Source organism: Capsicum annuum, chromosome 7 (assembly GCF_002878395.1).
Source record: "Capsicum annuum cultivar UCD-10X-F1 chromosome 7, UCD10Xv1.1, whole genome shotgun sequence".
NCBI classification, from domain to species: Eukaryota; Viridiplantae; Streptophyta; class Magnoliopsida; order Solanales; family Solanaceae; genus Capsicum; species Capsicum annuum.
The window spans coordinates 34,877,321-34,891,812 of NC_061117.1; the positions used below are offsets into that span (position 1 = coordinate 34,877,321).

The following is a 14,492-nucleotide window of genomic DNA, read 5'->3' on the forward strand; positions in this document are numbered from 1 at the left end:
CTTTCATTAGGCGACTTTCTTGCCTTACAAAACGAATTTCATTTCATTTTCCCTGTAATTTTGAAAAAAAGTCGCTTCCTCCTTGAACGCCTAAGGAAGATCCTATTCATGTGCAGTTGATTCTCGAACAAAGCGAAGAATGACAACAGCTCTCTCTTCCTAGTAGTAGGCAAGGCAAAAAAGGCCGCAAATGCCCCTTGCATTTCCCTCTTTAAGTTGTCCTATCTTAAAGAAAAAATGAGTGAATGCACTAGATGTCTATCATTTTTTCAAATTACTGATACTGGCTTAGAGTGAGAACCTAGTCCATAGCTTTACTTACCAGTTATCTATCAATTGCCTTCTCTCCCATTACCAATAAGTTCAATTAGAAGCCTATAAGAAAGACTGTACCTACTAATCCAGTAAGCAGATAGAGTAAAGAGAAGGCTCGAAATAAGGTTGACTGAGACTGTCAACTGCAAGAGAATAGAAGAGAGAAATCAAGCTAGAAACTTTGTACTTCATTACCGAACAGAATACCTTTCTCTGATTCCTGGAATGAGAGTGATCTTGCTTCTTCAATGCCCTAGTCTTAGTCTAGGAATGCACTAATAAACTATAGTGAAATCACTAAAAATGAGAGAGATGTGAGTTTCAATCATTCTATCAGCATGCTTAAAGAGTGCTTTATAAAAGATGGAGAAGGAGAGAATGCACTTACAACCTCTCTCTAATATTCACCTGCCAAGGCATGACATAGATAATAGATAGTCAGCTCTCTTACAACTAGTTACTGTGATTAATTTGGAGGGAGAGTGCTAATTTAACTGCCGGTATGGGTATGCTAATAGATAGAGGATCTTCCAGTCCTAGAATAAGAAAGTAGCTTGTCTACCGTACTGGCTGCTTTATTGAATGTGTCAATCTGCATTCTATATAAGGAGTTGATTTCCATCCTTGTCTGGCAGTTAGCTAAGCGAAAAGCTGTGATCGAGGAAGCCCCACCTAGTAGTGCCTCTACTTTACTAGTCCTAGTACTAGATACTTTATAGACAGGCCGGTCACCGGTGGCATAACATCATTCTCTACTTGTCTAACTCAAGCGAAATAGCAGGAATCACTTAAAATAGTCATGGAAAACATGCAAGTCTAGATTAAAAGATAAGGAAGGAAAGTCAAAGAAAAAAAAAGCCTTACCCGAAGCAGTAGCCAGAGAAATAAGAGCAGCAAGGCTAAAAACGGTCTCAGGCATTCCAACTGAATGAACTCCAATATTATATATGTCACATGTTGGATGATCACTAACGCACATAAAACTAATCTCAAAACTTTTTTTGTAGGCAAAAGGAAAGAGAAAATGAGCGAAATAAAGTAGAGCGAGGGGAGAGAGGATTTACTTAGAATTGGCTGTCAGTGAATCCCAAGTATGACATAGATAGAGGAAAGAAAATCTCATATATGCCGGAGGTATATCAGAGACCTTCCTTCTAAGAAACTATGACATAGATAAATAGATGCGAGTTTACTTTAGGAAACTAGAAAGCCTTACCATTCAGGTGAAAGGAATATCATCCTAATGAAAGCCCGATTCTTCCCTTATCAATGTTTGAGATACCTGGTTGTGCCAATTTCCTTATTTGACAATATGACTTTTACGCCTGGCGGCAACTCAGATCCTATGTTCTTTAGATGCCCAGCTTATCTTCTAGTTGTCTAGATGTAAAAGGAAGAGGTTAGTTCACAACTATGAAAGACGAAGATGAAGCGAGAAAGGCAGCTACAAAGCAGAAGATAAGGAAAAGATTTAGGCAACTTAATTGACCTACTGAACTCTAAAGTAAAGAAAGGGTACCACTTATTTGGAAACTCGAAACTTGACGGTTTCCAAGAGAAACTCGATGCTACTTTAACATAAGGTCCGGTGTCCATTATTGAAAGTTGCATCTCTGTTTGCGCACATTAGAGAAAGTGCTCTGCTAGTAAAATCGGTCCATTAACACCTATAATTATTTCAACCAAGGCTGAGCACTCTTCTCGAATTTTTAGATGCACTCTCACTTTAAGTAGCTTCAACCTCTACGTGGAAAACTTTCTTATTGTGAAGTAAATAGTATTCTAGAAGCTCTCACTCAAACAAGGGCTTCCTATACTGTACAAAATAGAATTAGTGGACATAGAGCATATCCCTCTCCTGACGTTCCCCTAGCGGGGGAACTATCAATAGTGATTGTTGCTCCTTATGCTCGGTTCTGCTCAACTCTCCCTTCAGAGCTACCCTTGCCTGAAAACGAAAGAGGTAGCTTACTAACCTAATGGAGTAAGTAGTCTTGTCCAAAAGCCTCAAGCGAAAAGACAACAACAAAGTAACAAGGTTATGAAAGAAAGATAGGCCTTAAGGTAGCAAAAGCTAGGAAGGTAGGTTAAAGTGACTAGTCTTTCTTATCCAAAAGCAAGAAAGACAACAAAGGAGGTTTTAGGCAACTCGCTGGTTTCGAGATGGGTTTCCTTGCTGGTGTGTCCACTTGTTTTCCTATTCAAGTTTTGGTTTAAATTTCAAAAAGTTTAGATTCTTATTGCCACTACTTAGCATACAATGGTTAAAAGGTTAAATGGTTCATTTTTCTTAACTTCAGATGAGTTAGGTTTTTTACGCAAAGAAGCCAGGCGAAAAGCGCACACGAAGATTCTAAAAAATATGTGAAAATAATATCATCGACAAGATGTTTATCAGAGAGATTTATTATGGGATACATTCAAAGGGCTCATAAAATTCAAAACTTGATAAGTAAGGGAATATCAATGGCCTTTGTTGAACAGAGAGCGAACGGATGGCAAGTTACTTTGATTCATGCTGGCCTTTACTTCTACTACTAATAAGGGGGTTGGGGTTTGACAAAAAAATACTGGGACTTCGTTTATCTGCCTATGTAGTAAGTAAAACTCTGAGTTTGACGTTGAATAGACATAGTGAGTTCATTACCAGTGGCATAAGCAGAGAAGACATATGGGGTGGGAAGAAAGGCAATTTACCTCACTTTTTACAATTCTAGTTAAACCTATAGTAAATCCAGCATTGCTTTCGTGGGATCAATTGCTCGTTTTCGATATAGAACTGGATAATGAAAAACTGCATCTCTTTCTTTTTTTTGGAATCAAGTGAGATGATATGCTGAAATGGGTGCTAGCTTCAAAACCACCGCAGAACAAAGCAAGGCTATCGGTTGAGGCCTCACCGGGCTTTCATAAAGTAGTCTCTCAACAATCAGCATTTCTTATGAATAGTAGGGCACTGAGGGAGAACTTATTGACGATAAAAAAAATAAGGTTTCTGTTGGAGGGTCCCTGACGCCCCGAGTCAAATGGAATTGAAAACACTTTTTTGATATTTCAAGGTGGTATCTCAAAAGTGCTGCTAGTCGGTTTAATCATGGAACTTCCAAAAAGACTGGTCAAATTCTAACATTATTATTAGAAAAAGATGCCCTAAAACATGTTATTGAATTGAGAGAGAGGTCCCTTTCTTTCCTACTACTGAACCCGAAAATTGCGTAGATTTATTTTCTTGGGATTCCCTAAGTAACCAAGACAATCCTTGTCATTTCACATGGAAAATGGTCTATTTTAAGTGTTTGAGTTGGATGGATAATCAGCGTACGTAATCGAGTTTCATGCCATTATGTCTTTCTACCCAACAGTGCTGGAAATCGCTTTCATGCGTCTTAGTTGTTGGTGGAGAAGAAAACCCGCCTAAAAACAAAGATTCTATTTTCAATACTTTCAAAGTCTTGAAGGAGCGTATCCTTATTCAAAAGAAATTGATAGGATTTTCTCTCTCTGATTATCTCCTATAATAAGATAAGAGGTAAGAATCAAGGAAGACTGTTTATGAATATCCCTTTTTAGTTCCAATGCAAGGAATCGAAAAATATACTATATTTCTTTCAGGGTCATAGATCAGAGAATTCCCTCTTTTAAGCTTCCTTATAGAAAGAAGAGTTAGCAAAGGTACAGACAGCCCGATCTAGCCAGTGAGAAAGCATGTCCGCTTTCAATTCAATATCTCTCTTAACACCCAAAAAATTATATGCCTCTATAGTAGCCTGCAACAAATTACAGTTATTTCTCATGGATAGCTATGTTAGCTAGGCCACCTACCTGATTAGGGTTTCCATCTGAAATAGTGCCTTAAGCAGGAAGGCAAATGAAATTTTGTGGTATGGTATCTTATATAAGAGAAATAGTGCTTTTAAGAGTGATCTTTTGCTTTTATTGAGGAGATATAAAACAAGTTACTTACTAATAAAGTGGAAATAAACACCTTTTTTCTCATCTCAAATTCAACTTTATCCCTTTTTACTAGTAGTTGAGTGTTCATTGTTGTTCCATTCTTGACCGAATCCAAGCTTCCCAAGCTCTATGCTGTTGGGGAACTCTATAAGGGTCTTACCACCTTTTTGATTGACTATATTTGAGTCTTTGGATTACTTTAAGATTATATTCCTCATCGAAGATTTGTACTTGTGGGCTGGGGTAAATATAGCAGACCAGCGGATCTGGTGGTCGACAATCATTCAGACTTGGTAAAGGTTATCGCAGCATCTGTAGTAGGACAGAGGACTTATCACCATACCCGTAGACCAATTTACAATTTATCCATCACTGACGTATGTCAAGCAGGCCACGTGGATTGGCTAGGGTCTTTTTCATCTAATGAGACCTCGATCCCGAAGCCTTCGAAGTATCTTTTTGATAGGTGCCTATATTTGTATGGGGAATTCGCTGCTAATAGATCTCACCTAGTATCCCTCTCCTTCCCCCACCACCTTCTGACCTACGGGAGTATACAATGACAATGTCGGGGTATGAGTGCCCGATCGTGAGACTACCTGTTGAATGTCCGATGGCACCTTGCTCCGACCTAAGCTATGCAACAATGGGATCTCCCTTGGTCCTTGCCATATGTGCTTGACGGCCCCCCATAAGATGCTCACTTGGGGACTTCTTACTCCAGTTGTTCCAAGAGTCTCCACTAGTTGAACCACATCCAGTAGACTCTCTTTTTCGCTCATCCCCTTAGTCAACTCTTTGATCAGGATACTATTACCTAGGTTCCTAAACTTAGAATGGATGGCAGAGCGTAGGTGGTAAGAAGTTATATGGATACAGTGCTTTAACTATAAATGCTTCTCTAACTCTGGCAATAATTATATGAGAGTCGCCCTCAGAGGGACTTCCCAAATGACCGTACCGAGGAATTCTACCATACTCTGTGTAGCTATGGTTGTTGATCCTGCAGAGTCTACCTAAAGGTTCAAGCCAGATTATAGGAAGTGGACAATATATTTTTTTATTTCTATAAGAAGCTCGATGGATCCCACGATTCCTAGTAGTAAGTCATCGGCATATCGTGCATAACAATTCCTTATTAAGTAATAGGTTTTTAAGGGGGCCAGCTTACGGTCCAAGCCTCTCTCTGACCTGATAACAAGTATCAACTCCCCGCCCTACGCTATCAGTAGGCCCTTTCTTTTGCAATACTTAAAAGAGTCTCTCATGGCCCAATTATTATTATAGCATTCTCTATCATAGAATTCAGACTTCCAGGGAAAACCGACGACTTCTATGAAGAAGGCGGCATAAAAGAGACTCGAGGGTTGGTTAAGGAAGGTGGAAAAGGCCTACGAAGGGTTGAAAATGAAAGGAGTTTTGTGGTCCCTTGAGCTGGGGGTACTTGTGGGGGGGGAAAGGGAGGGGGCATGCCACGACAAAACAAAGGAATAAAAGGGAGCTTTGCATTGGATGCTATTTAACCTCTCCACAATGATGGCTCTGTTGTCTTGGGGAGCATTGAAGCTTACTTCTTTGGAAGATTTTTCTTGTTCATCAATACGACCTGTTCTTAATAAAACCGATCTTATTCTCTAAACAATCAAAATTTCGTACTTCTGTCGGATCCTCCCTATCTTCTAATCAAGTTTGTGTAAGTAGATGTTGCCTGGTAGGGCCGATAGTAATACACTGTATGGGATAGAGTAAGGGTCCTCACCTCCTACGAGTCGCCCGACGAAAAATACTTTCTGAATGGGGTAAAAAAACTTAGGATTGTTGATCTCTTCGTTAAAGATTGGGATGATTCGATGTCAGTCGATGGTGTGAAAAAACTTCTTGATGTTGAATTCCAAAAACCTGCGAGAGGTTCCCCACTCTTCTTTGATCCATCTTAGGATGAAGTGGAAGCCTCAACCCGAGCAGAAGTATGATGCGTCTGGAAACTCAAGATCATAAATGGATTTGAGTACCATTTTGATCGCCTCTTTCATGATCCTTTTTATAGGTAGAACTACTGTGAACGGTCTAAACTTCGACCCTTGTTTATTTCTTCATATTGTAAAGAGGAGCAAAGCCCATGTTTTTCTCCCTCTATTGATAGAAAAAGGGCACTCCTACCGTCGTTTCAGTGACTCATAGGTCTTCCCTCAACTCAGTCTTTTTTGTTCCTGAGAATGGTCGCCACTTATACTAGGATTGGAATGATTATCCCTGCCCGATGGGTCTATATCTATCCCTGAATATCATTGGGTACTGTTAACTTCCCCTCCATTCTTGTAACTGTCACCTGTAATCCATGCTGGTGTGTCTGCACCCCCCTGAGTGGATGAGAAAGAAAGGATTTCTTAGTGCACCCCCGAGGTTCTAGACCTAGGAGTGAACTTTCACATATGAGGATTTGGTACATATATCAGTCTGAGAAAGAGTGAAAGGGTCACCACTACTGAGGATCCCCCTAATCTTAGATAGTTCATCTGAGGGTTCACCGTAGTTCATTGATGTGCTTACAAACAAGGCTACCCTTTTTTGAAAGCTCCACAGGACCACCTACCACTAGTCTTTGGTCGGAGGGGTTTATTGTATAAAAAGACCGAGGCATAGGCTCCCGAAGAAAGAAGCCCAACGAATGTTAGATGCAAATCCCTACACGTCATTAAGATCATATTGGAATACTCTCCCAAAAAATAAAGAGCAGAACCCATTGAAGATGAGAGTGAGGTACAACAAGGCCATTTCTGTCCACCGCCCTTCTCATGGAGCCATACGTGGACGTTACCGCTCATACATCTCCCAGCCAGCAAGTGGTTAGCCTTCCTCTACAAGGAATGGAAGTTTCTATGAATCGAAATCAAATATAGGATTGTTTTTGTACACGATCTCCATTTTTTTAGTCCTAGATATCCACTCCACTATGTGGTAGAGTGTTCGTCCCAACCCCTTCGTAGGAGTACCTTCTCTTTTAATATAGAGAAGGACTCGGAATTGACTCCCCTTGACTCAAGGTCTGAAAGAAGGGTATGGAGTTTCTCCAAGGAATTCTCCCCCGTGGTGGTATACAAATTCTCGAGGGCCCAAGATCCCCATCTCAGCCAATCCTCCATTGTTCAAGTTACTTCATTCCTTTCAGTCGAGTGTCTAAAGACCCTCTCACTTCTTCTACTACAGCAAGATCGGTAAGAGGAGCACCCTCTTCCTTACCCCACTTTATTCCCCCTCTGACCTACTTGATTTTGTTTGGTCTTTCCATAGTAGAACCTTCCATAGTGAAGCGCCCTTCTTTGACAAGCGTATGCGAGCACCTATATCACAAAGTCCTAACTACATACCTACAATATGGACATACGTATTAAGAATGTAAGCAAGTTAGCTATTGTCAGTGCCATTACTAATGAGATCCAAATAGATTTTGTTTAACCCGAGAATTTGATCTTTGATATATTCGTCCATAATAAAGGAATGCTCAACCACATCTTTGAAATGGAGTCCTTCTGGTAATTACAGAGTACCATTCGTATCTCTATACCACTTCCAAAGCATCTTTAGTTTTAATTCGGTTTTTTGTTTCAGCTTTTTGAGAGCTAAGTCATGTATACCCTCCACAATAGTACTTCATTTGAAAAGTTGGCCTATTTTAAAAGCACCAAAAATAGCTATCGAAAGAAAGAATCCATTTGCCAGTGTAGTGATAGTGATGTATTTAGGAAAAAATCGATCCATGTGAAATTAATCGTTGTCATTCTGCTTCTTGCTCGAGAATTAGAGCTTGTTTGAAAAAAGGGTTAGTTGGTTGTTGACCAACGGAAAGCATGGGAGTAAGAAATATACACAAAGTCAAGGAAGAAGGGCAGCTTCTTTGATAGATTCTGGGCTGCCCAAATCTTTTTCTATACTTTACAAAATTTTTACATATGGAAGTTGAACAAGGAAAAGATAGAACCTCACCCGGAAATGGTCTCGGGTTGATTGACTGATATATCGGAATAGACAGTGTTACATTTCCATCTTGACTTTAAATCTTCCAAACGAACTGACTGGATGATCTGGATATGCATCGAGATTGGGGTGAAGACTTCGCTCATACAAGTAAACAGACGTTGGTGATTTCATAGAATAAACTTTCAAATTCTTTCTGACGCTATTAAAAAAGTAGAATAGGAAAAGGCCTGAAGAACATGATATAGAGAGTCATCCGATTCGGTCTCTACTAAGTAATCCATTGGGGTAAAGCGCGGGAGAAATAATCCAATAGAAGAACGAGGTGATAAATAGAGTGAAGTGCCTCCTTTCGGACCTTCAGACTATTGGGAAGGTGCTATAGGAAGGTTTCGAGCGCTAGAGCAGCACTTAACACAATCTCATTCATGAACTATCGGGTGTCGATTAAGTGCTTGGTAGGCACTACATGGCTCGTAATTTGGAGAGCAGGAGTCAAGCTAGGGTTATGTACCTAAGACACTCCTCGACTACTTTGGAGTAATGGACAGACATGCTATGGGAGCATAACCTCACACCTCCTTTATACCTGCGCACCTGGATTTAAGAGCCATCGAGTCAGAGCTCATAACTCAGCTTAGGCAGTATCCCTTCTATCTATATGATATGCCTCCTTGCTTGGTGCACTAACTTTTTTTTTTATAAAATACAAGTTTCTATATAAGATTGCTGCGTCTTCAAACTTTTATACGCAACTAGTATAGTGCGAATCTAATCTAGCCTATAATCGAATCGAACTCAGTTCTCTTAATAAGATATTTTTGGTTAACCTCTCAAAGAGCTTAGTCTATGACTTATATATATATATATATCACACGGAGCCTCCCTACTTTTTACCGGATACCCGCAGATTTATCAATACAAATACCAAGATAAATGAGAGAAGGCTAGCCATCCTTATCTTTCTTTCTTACGCTTTCTTTGCTTATGAGATTTAGAGGTTCTGGCAGCGGTGTGAAACTATACGAGAACAAAGACTGAATGAAATGCCACAACTTTAGTTCTAACTCCTTCTTCTCCTTCGGCAGTGAATTCGGGAAAAGACCAATCAATCTATTCGATTTCCCATCAAGCTAGGCAAGGGTCACTAGTTAAACGTTCTACTTCCTATATCTATTGTAGTAGAGTTAGATCGTCTTTTCCAACAAGTGATTCAGCAAACGATGAGGCCCATCTTAAAGGGGTGGGTCACTCTTCTTTATTTAAAGGTGTCCCTGCTGCACTCTAAGGATGGCATTTGATTAACTAGCGTAGGAGAGAGAGTTAGCCTTGGCTTTTTCATTTGCTCGCTCAATATCATATCAGTTAGTCTACTTACCCGAAGCTACTGCCTTAGCAGAAGTGAACCGAGGGAAACTATCATAACGGACTAGTTCTCTTATTCATTGGGAGAGTCTGGGGTATTTAGAATATTTATTCAGAAGAGGTTGAATAACCGGAATGAGAGGTCGATGGCCTTTTTTCTATTCAAATTTGAATCCTCAGTCGCTTTTATTGCTTAGAGTAAGAGATAAATTCAATCAATAGCAACTACTTTCTTTAACCCAAATAATAGCTTAGCTCATCGAACCAAGACCCCCCTTTTCCCGCCTCTATCCTTCGTTATTTTAGTTGCAACGACAACAGACGCATGAACTCTAAATGAAAAATGTCGAAGAAATAAAAAAGTGACATAACATATATTACATGTCGCTAAAAAAATTTCCATAATAGTCTAAAAATAAAACAAAGTAGTTACTCATTACTCCATTATTTTTAGATCAATATATATTTGAGTTACCCCTAAGATTTTTCTCTGACAGTCTCATCGATCAAAAAGGTTTTTTTTTATATAAAATCGTGGATGTGATGGATATTCATCTCATCTGGTATAGGTAATTGTAATTGATTATTTCTATAAGAATGTTCTCTACAAAGAAGCTGCAGTTTTGCTTCCGTTTTAAGTTTTATTTTTTCTAGTTAGAAGTTCTCCAACTCTTGTAAAAAAGTATTTCGTTCAATAACCTGACCAGATCTAACGGCACCAAAAATAGCTATCAAAAGCGAGAGAATGAGTGCTATCCCAAGTGTTGTCATGTTATCCGAAACAAATATATCCATGTTTATTTTTTTATTTTTCTTGTAGTTCCGCTTCTATCTCAAAAAATGAAGAAAGATTTGTCGGAAATTGCTGGTGGTTTTTTCCACCAAGAAAGACATGGGAGTTGAGAGGTGATCGAGTTAAGGTGAAGACTGAAAACAATGAAATCACGAAACACTTTTGATATTTCTCTTTTTTTGTCTCAATCAAAGAAAGTTCCATTCGATCTTAGGCGATCTCAGGTTACTAACTCTCCGGTCTCATTTCGAGGCACTATAAGAGAACTCATTGGGCCTTCCTCTTTCTCAATCAAAAATGGAAACTTTAAGTATCACTGAACGATTCTCTCACTTACGTCATTTCTTGTCGTCAGTCAATCTTCATCAGGACAGCTGACCGAGTCGAAACCTACTGCATAAGTCTTCCAAATCCATTTTCAAATAAAGAGAAAATATTTTCTTATTTATGACTTTGCTGCGGCTGTACGACATGAGAAAGAGTATGCCAAATAAAGGTAAAACCCGCATTACAAAAATGTTGAATGATTTCTAGCGCTTTTCAATAACCATTTTTTGCAATGCCTTGAGTGGAAAAGGTAAGATAGTACGCTCACTAGATCTATCATACTATTAATAAAGTACACTGAACACTCACTGAATCTCGATATCAATTAGAACAACATAACTAAACCATTTCCTGATGTGAACAGATGTTTTCTCATTAGACTGTTTGATCCGGCTACATATTTACTCAAGGAAAGGCAAATTAAAACCTTTCTTTTCTTATGATGAGAGGGAAGGATAACTCCAAAAATCAAGATGTCTCTTACATACGATACCATCAAACACGTATTCCTTGGGATCAGAAGGTTTTCTATCTTTATATTTCCAAATTGGAGAATCACTAAGGCCTTTTAGCGATTCGACGCATCCCCTTACCTAATCTAGATGATTCACCTACCTGACCTTAGAGAGAATAGAATGAGTCACCCTAGACCCAGTCTTACTAAGAAAGAATTCCACCCTTATGTCTGATGGCCATAGGGGAGTGATCCCTTGCAAAATAAAAAGAAACCACTCCTCTGGAAGCTCGAGGCTGGTCTAGCCCCTATGCCTCCACAAAGAATTTTGTCCCAAAAACACCAACACACATGTTATATTTGAGGACAAGAACCTTTCAAGTCAACCAATAATAAACACGAACCAACTGTGGATCAGTTGTTTTAGTCTTCCAGGAATAGTTCACAACTGGAGCCTCAAAGAAATCTCAAATATTTCCCAGATGAGGTTCGTCTGGAAACATTTTAAGATCCATATCCCTTCATAAAGATTCTACCAAGGACCCTTTCAGGTACGGGTTGAGTGTTATACTATAGTCATGCCATAATTCTAAGGGCATAGACCATTTAGTTAACATCGCTAAGAGCCTCCGAATGCGAGGTGATTGTCAATGTGGCAGCAAATAAATAGTCTTAAAATATACTGAAGGGATAGGTCATCTGGATTGACAACAACATGGGAGTTTTCTGAGGGATGAAGATCAATGTCTGGTCGAACCAAGCTTCCTTCTCTCTCTCTCGCTCAGGAGCAGGTCAAGTGTATGCGACCAAGGCAAGCAAGGAATGCCAACTAAATAAAGGTACTCAATTTCTATTGCAAAAGAGGGAGATCTCATAATAGAGTCAGTGCTAGTCTTGGGATCAAGGTTTCTTTCCTTTTTTTGAATCAGGAATAGCCAACTCCAGGTAATACCGGCTCAAAGGCAATGTCTAGTAGATCCCTTTTTCCTGGCTATATGATATCATATCAGACAGAATAGATCAGGCCAAAGAGCACTAACCAGGAGCGAAGGGTCCAGAAGTGAGCAGAAGAAAAGGGAGTGAGTGAGCCACAAGACCAGAGAAAACAACTTGTGAAGTGACCTTCACTTGAAAACGGATTCGATAGTGCCACGGGAAACTTTATTTTTGTCTTTCTCTCGCATTCGGCTATTCCTACTGAGTTCTTACTCTGGTTAGACAAGAGAATCACTATAGATAGTGATACAAGATGCAGTACACAAAGTGGTCTTAGCATGAAGGAAGGATGTAGGAATATCCATTCATTTAATATACGACTTTGAAAGCTTACACAAATGAAATAGCCTAGGAAAGAAGAATCAAAAGCATTGAAGCGCTAGCAGACCCAAATGCTAGCATGGAAAATAGGGAGAATTACACCTTAGCCGACTTCCAAGGCTTGTTAGGCTTGGCAAATACGGACAAAGAGCTTTATCAGACTCCTAAAACATAGGAGTATGGTCATAGAACGAGTCCTAAACCCAAACCAGTCAAAGGTAAAAGATGGACCTACTATCCCAAACCCAAACCGGTCAAAGGTAAAAGATAGAACTACCATACTCTAATTCAGAATCTAAGTTCCTAGGCTATTAATGAAGAGAAGAAGGAAAATCGATCATAACAGCACTTCCTATAGTGGAATTTGAATCAATGAATTCTTTGACTTAGGCATCATAGGGAGAAAGCTTAGTATAAATCTTAGTTGAAAGAAACTGGGCCTAAGACCATAGAAGGAGGATTGATTATATAGTATAAACCATACGTTTACGAAAGTATCATTCAGGCATTCTCTCATTGAGAAAGTCATAAATAGAAGATGAGTCATCTCTTATAGTGTGGGAGTATAATAGTAGCAACAGTTATTTCCCCATACCCATGAGCATTGGCATGAGCAGCTAAGCTAAGGTCAGAAAGAAAGAATGGGGGCTACCTATTTCCTCAACCGATAAGAGAATCTGTTTTTAGCATAGATCAAGGCTTGTTGAAGATAAGTATCAAGTCCTTTATCACTGGAATTTCAAATATTGAGGAGTGGCAACTCTGAATAAATTCTAGAACCTACTCCCGGGTAGTCTTTGACTACCTCTTTCACCTAGATTGGCTGGCTCTCCTACCTGGGATCCCTTCTCATTGGAGAACTGCCACTCAAGACTGTTGGATCACTCATCATGTCATATGCTTTAAATGATGGAGCCGATTCTAACTTGGCTGACACTAAGATTGAGGGGAAAAGGGTTTTTGATGGTATTCTCGGCCTATGAGGTTATGAACTAAACTTTCTCACAAGTGCCATGTCATGGAACTTATTTTCTTCTTTGTAAGAGTCTATAAAGGACTTTGCCTTTGAAAGAAGAAGCTGCTACAGACAGAATAGGGTGGTCTCGACTACCAATGAGGCATCCCCTTCACCCTATTTAAGGTCTGCTCTCTCCCGTAAAACTTTCGTCAAGTGGCTGTTTAGCCCCCTTCTTATTCGGCTAACAACGAACATGGCGACGTATATAAGGAGATGAAAGAGCTCGTATTCCCTTACCCATCCATTCAATTAACCCTTTACTTAGCTATTTGAATTAATAATGGAATGGTAATAGGTGTGGTAACTATATTTTGTGCCCTCCCCCCTCCCCCCTTGTATGTTTGGCTTCAATGTCAACTGAATAAAGCCCAAGAGATGAGGAATCTGAGGAACATTTGTCACTCAAAATGAGTTGAATATATAAGGAATCTAAGGATTCATCTCACTAAATAAGTTGATCAAAGTTCAATGAATCCTCATATTAGGAGGCTAAGAGCTTTGGCTCTTAGTTTGCTTCCTTGATTCTATCCCTTGGGACCACTCTTTGGTACTTCAACTTTTTACCTGATTATCATCCCGGAATCTGGGGTCAATTAGCCCAATCCCTTTGATTTGTAAAGGGATTGCCTGAGTACGTTAGAGTATTATTCTCTTACTTTTCGACCAACTACTACCTGGTTCTATCAAACCATTTTATTTCACTCCTGGAATTCCCTGATAGAGAACTCTAGTTCTATACCTGAGTCTATCTACTAACTCAGACTCCGGCTTCTATGTATGGCCAAGTGGTAAGTCCTTTCTTTTATATCTGAGAATATGTCTTCTCTTCCGAGGTGGCATGAGACAATCAGTAATTTCAGGTGGCTTTAGTCTTTTGAATGTTCCTGAGGTGGATTAAGGCTCTGGTAGTTCTAGGTGGCTAGAGAACAGTGCTAATAGTCCTATTTCAAATTCTAAAGTACACGAACATCTTT

The 14,492-nt window shown here is 39.5% G+C and overlaps 1 pseudogene; it reads left to right on the forward strand.

Annotated features, from left to right (window-relative positions):
• The first annotated feature begins 6,551 nt into the window (after nucleotides 1–6,551).
• Nucleotides 6,552–10,722, forward strand: LOC124885704 (annotated as a pseudogene).
• Nucleotides 10,723–14,492: the final 3,770 nt, after the last annotated feature.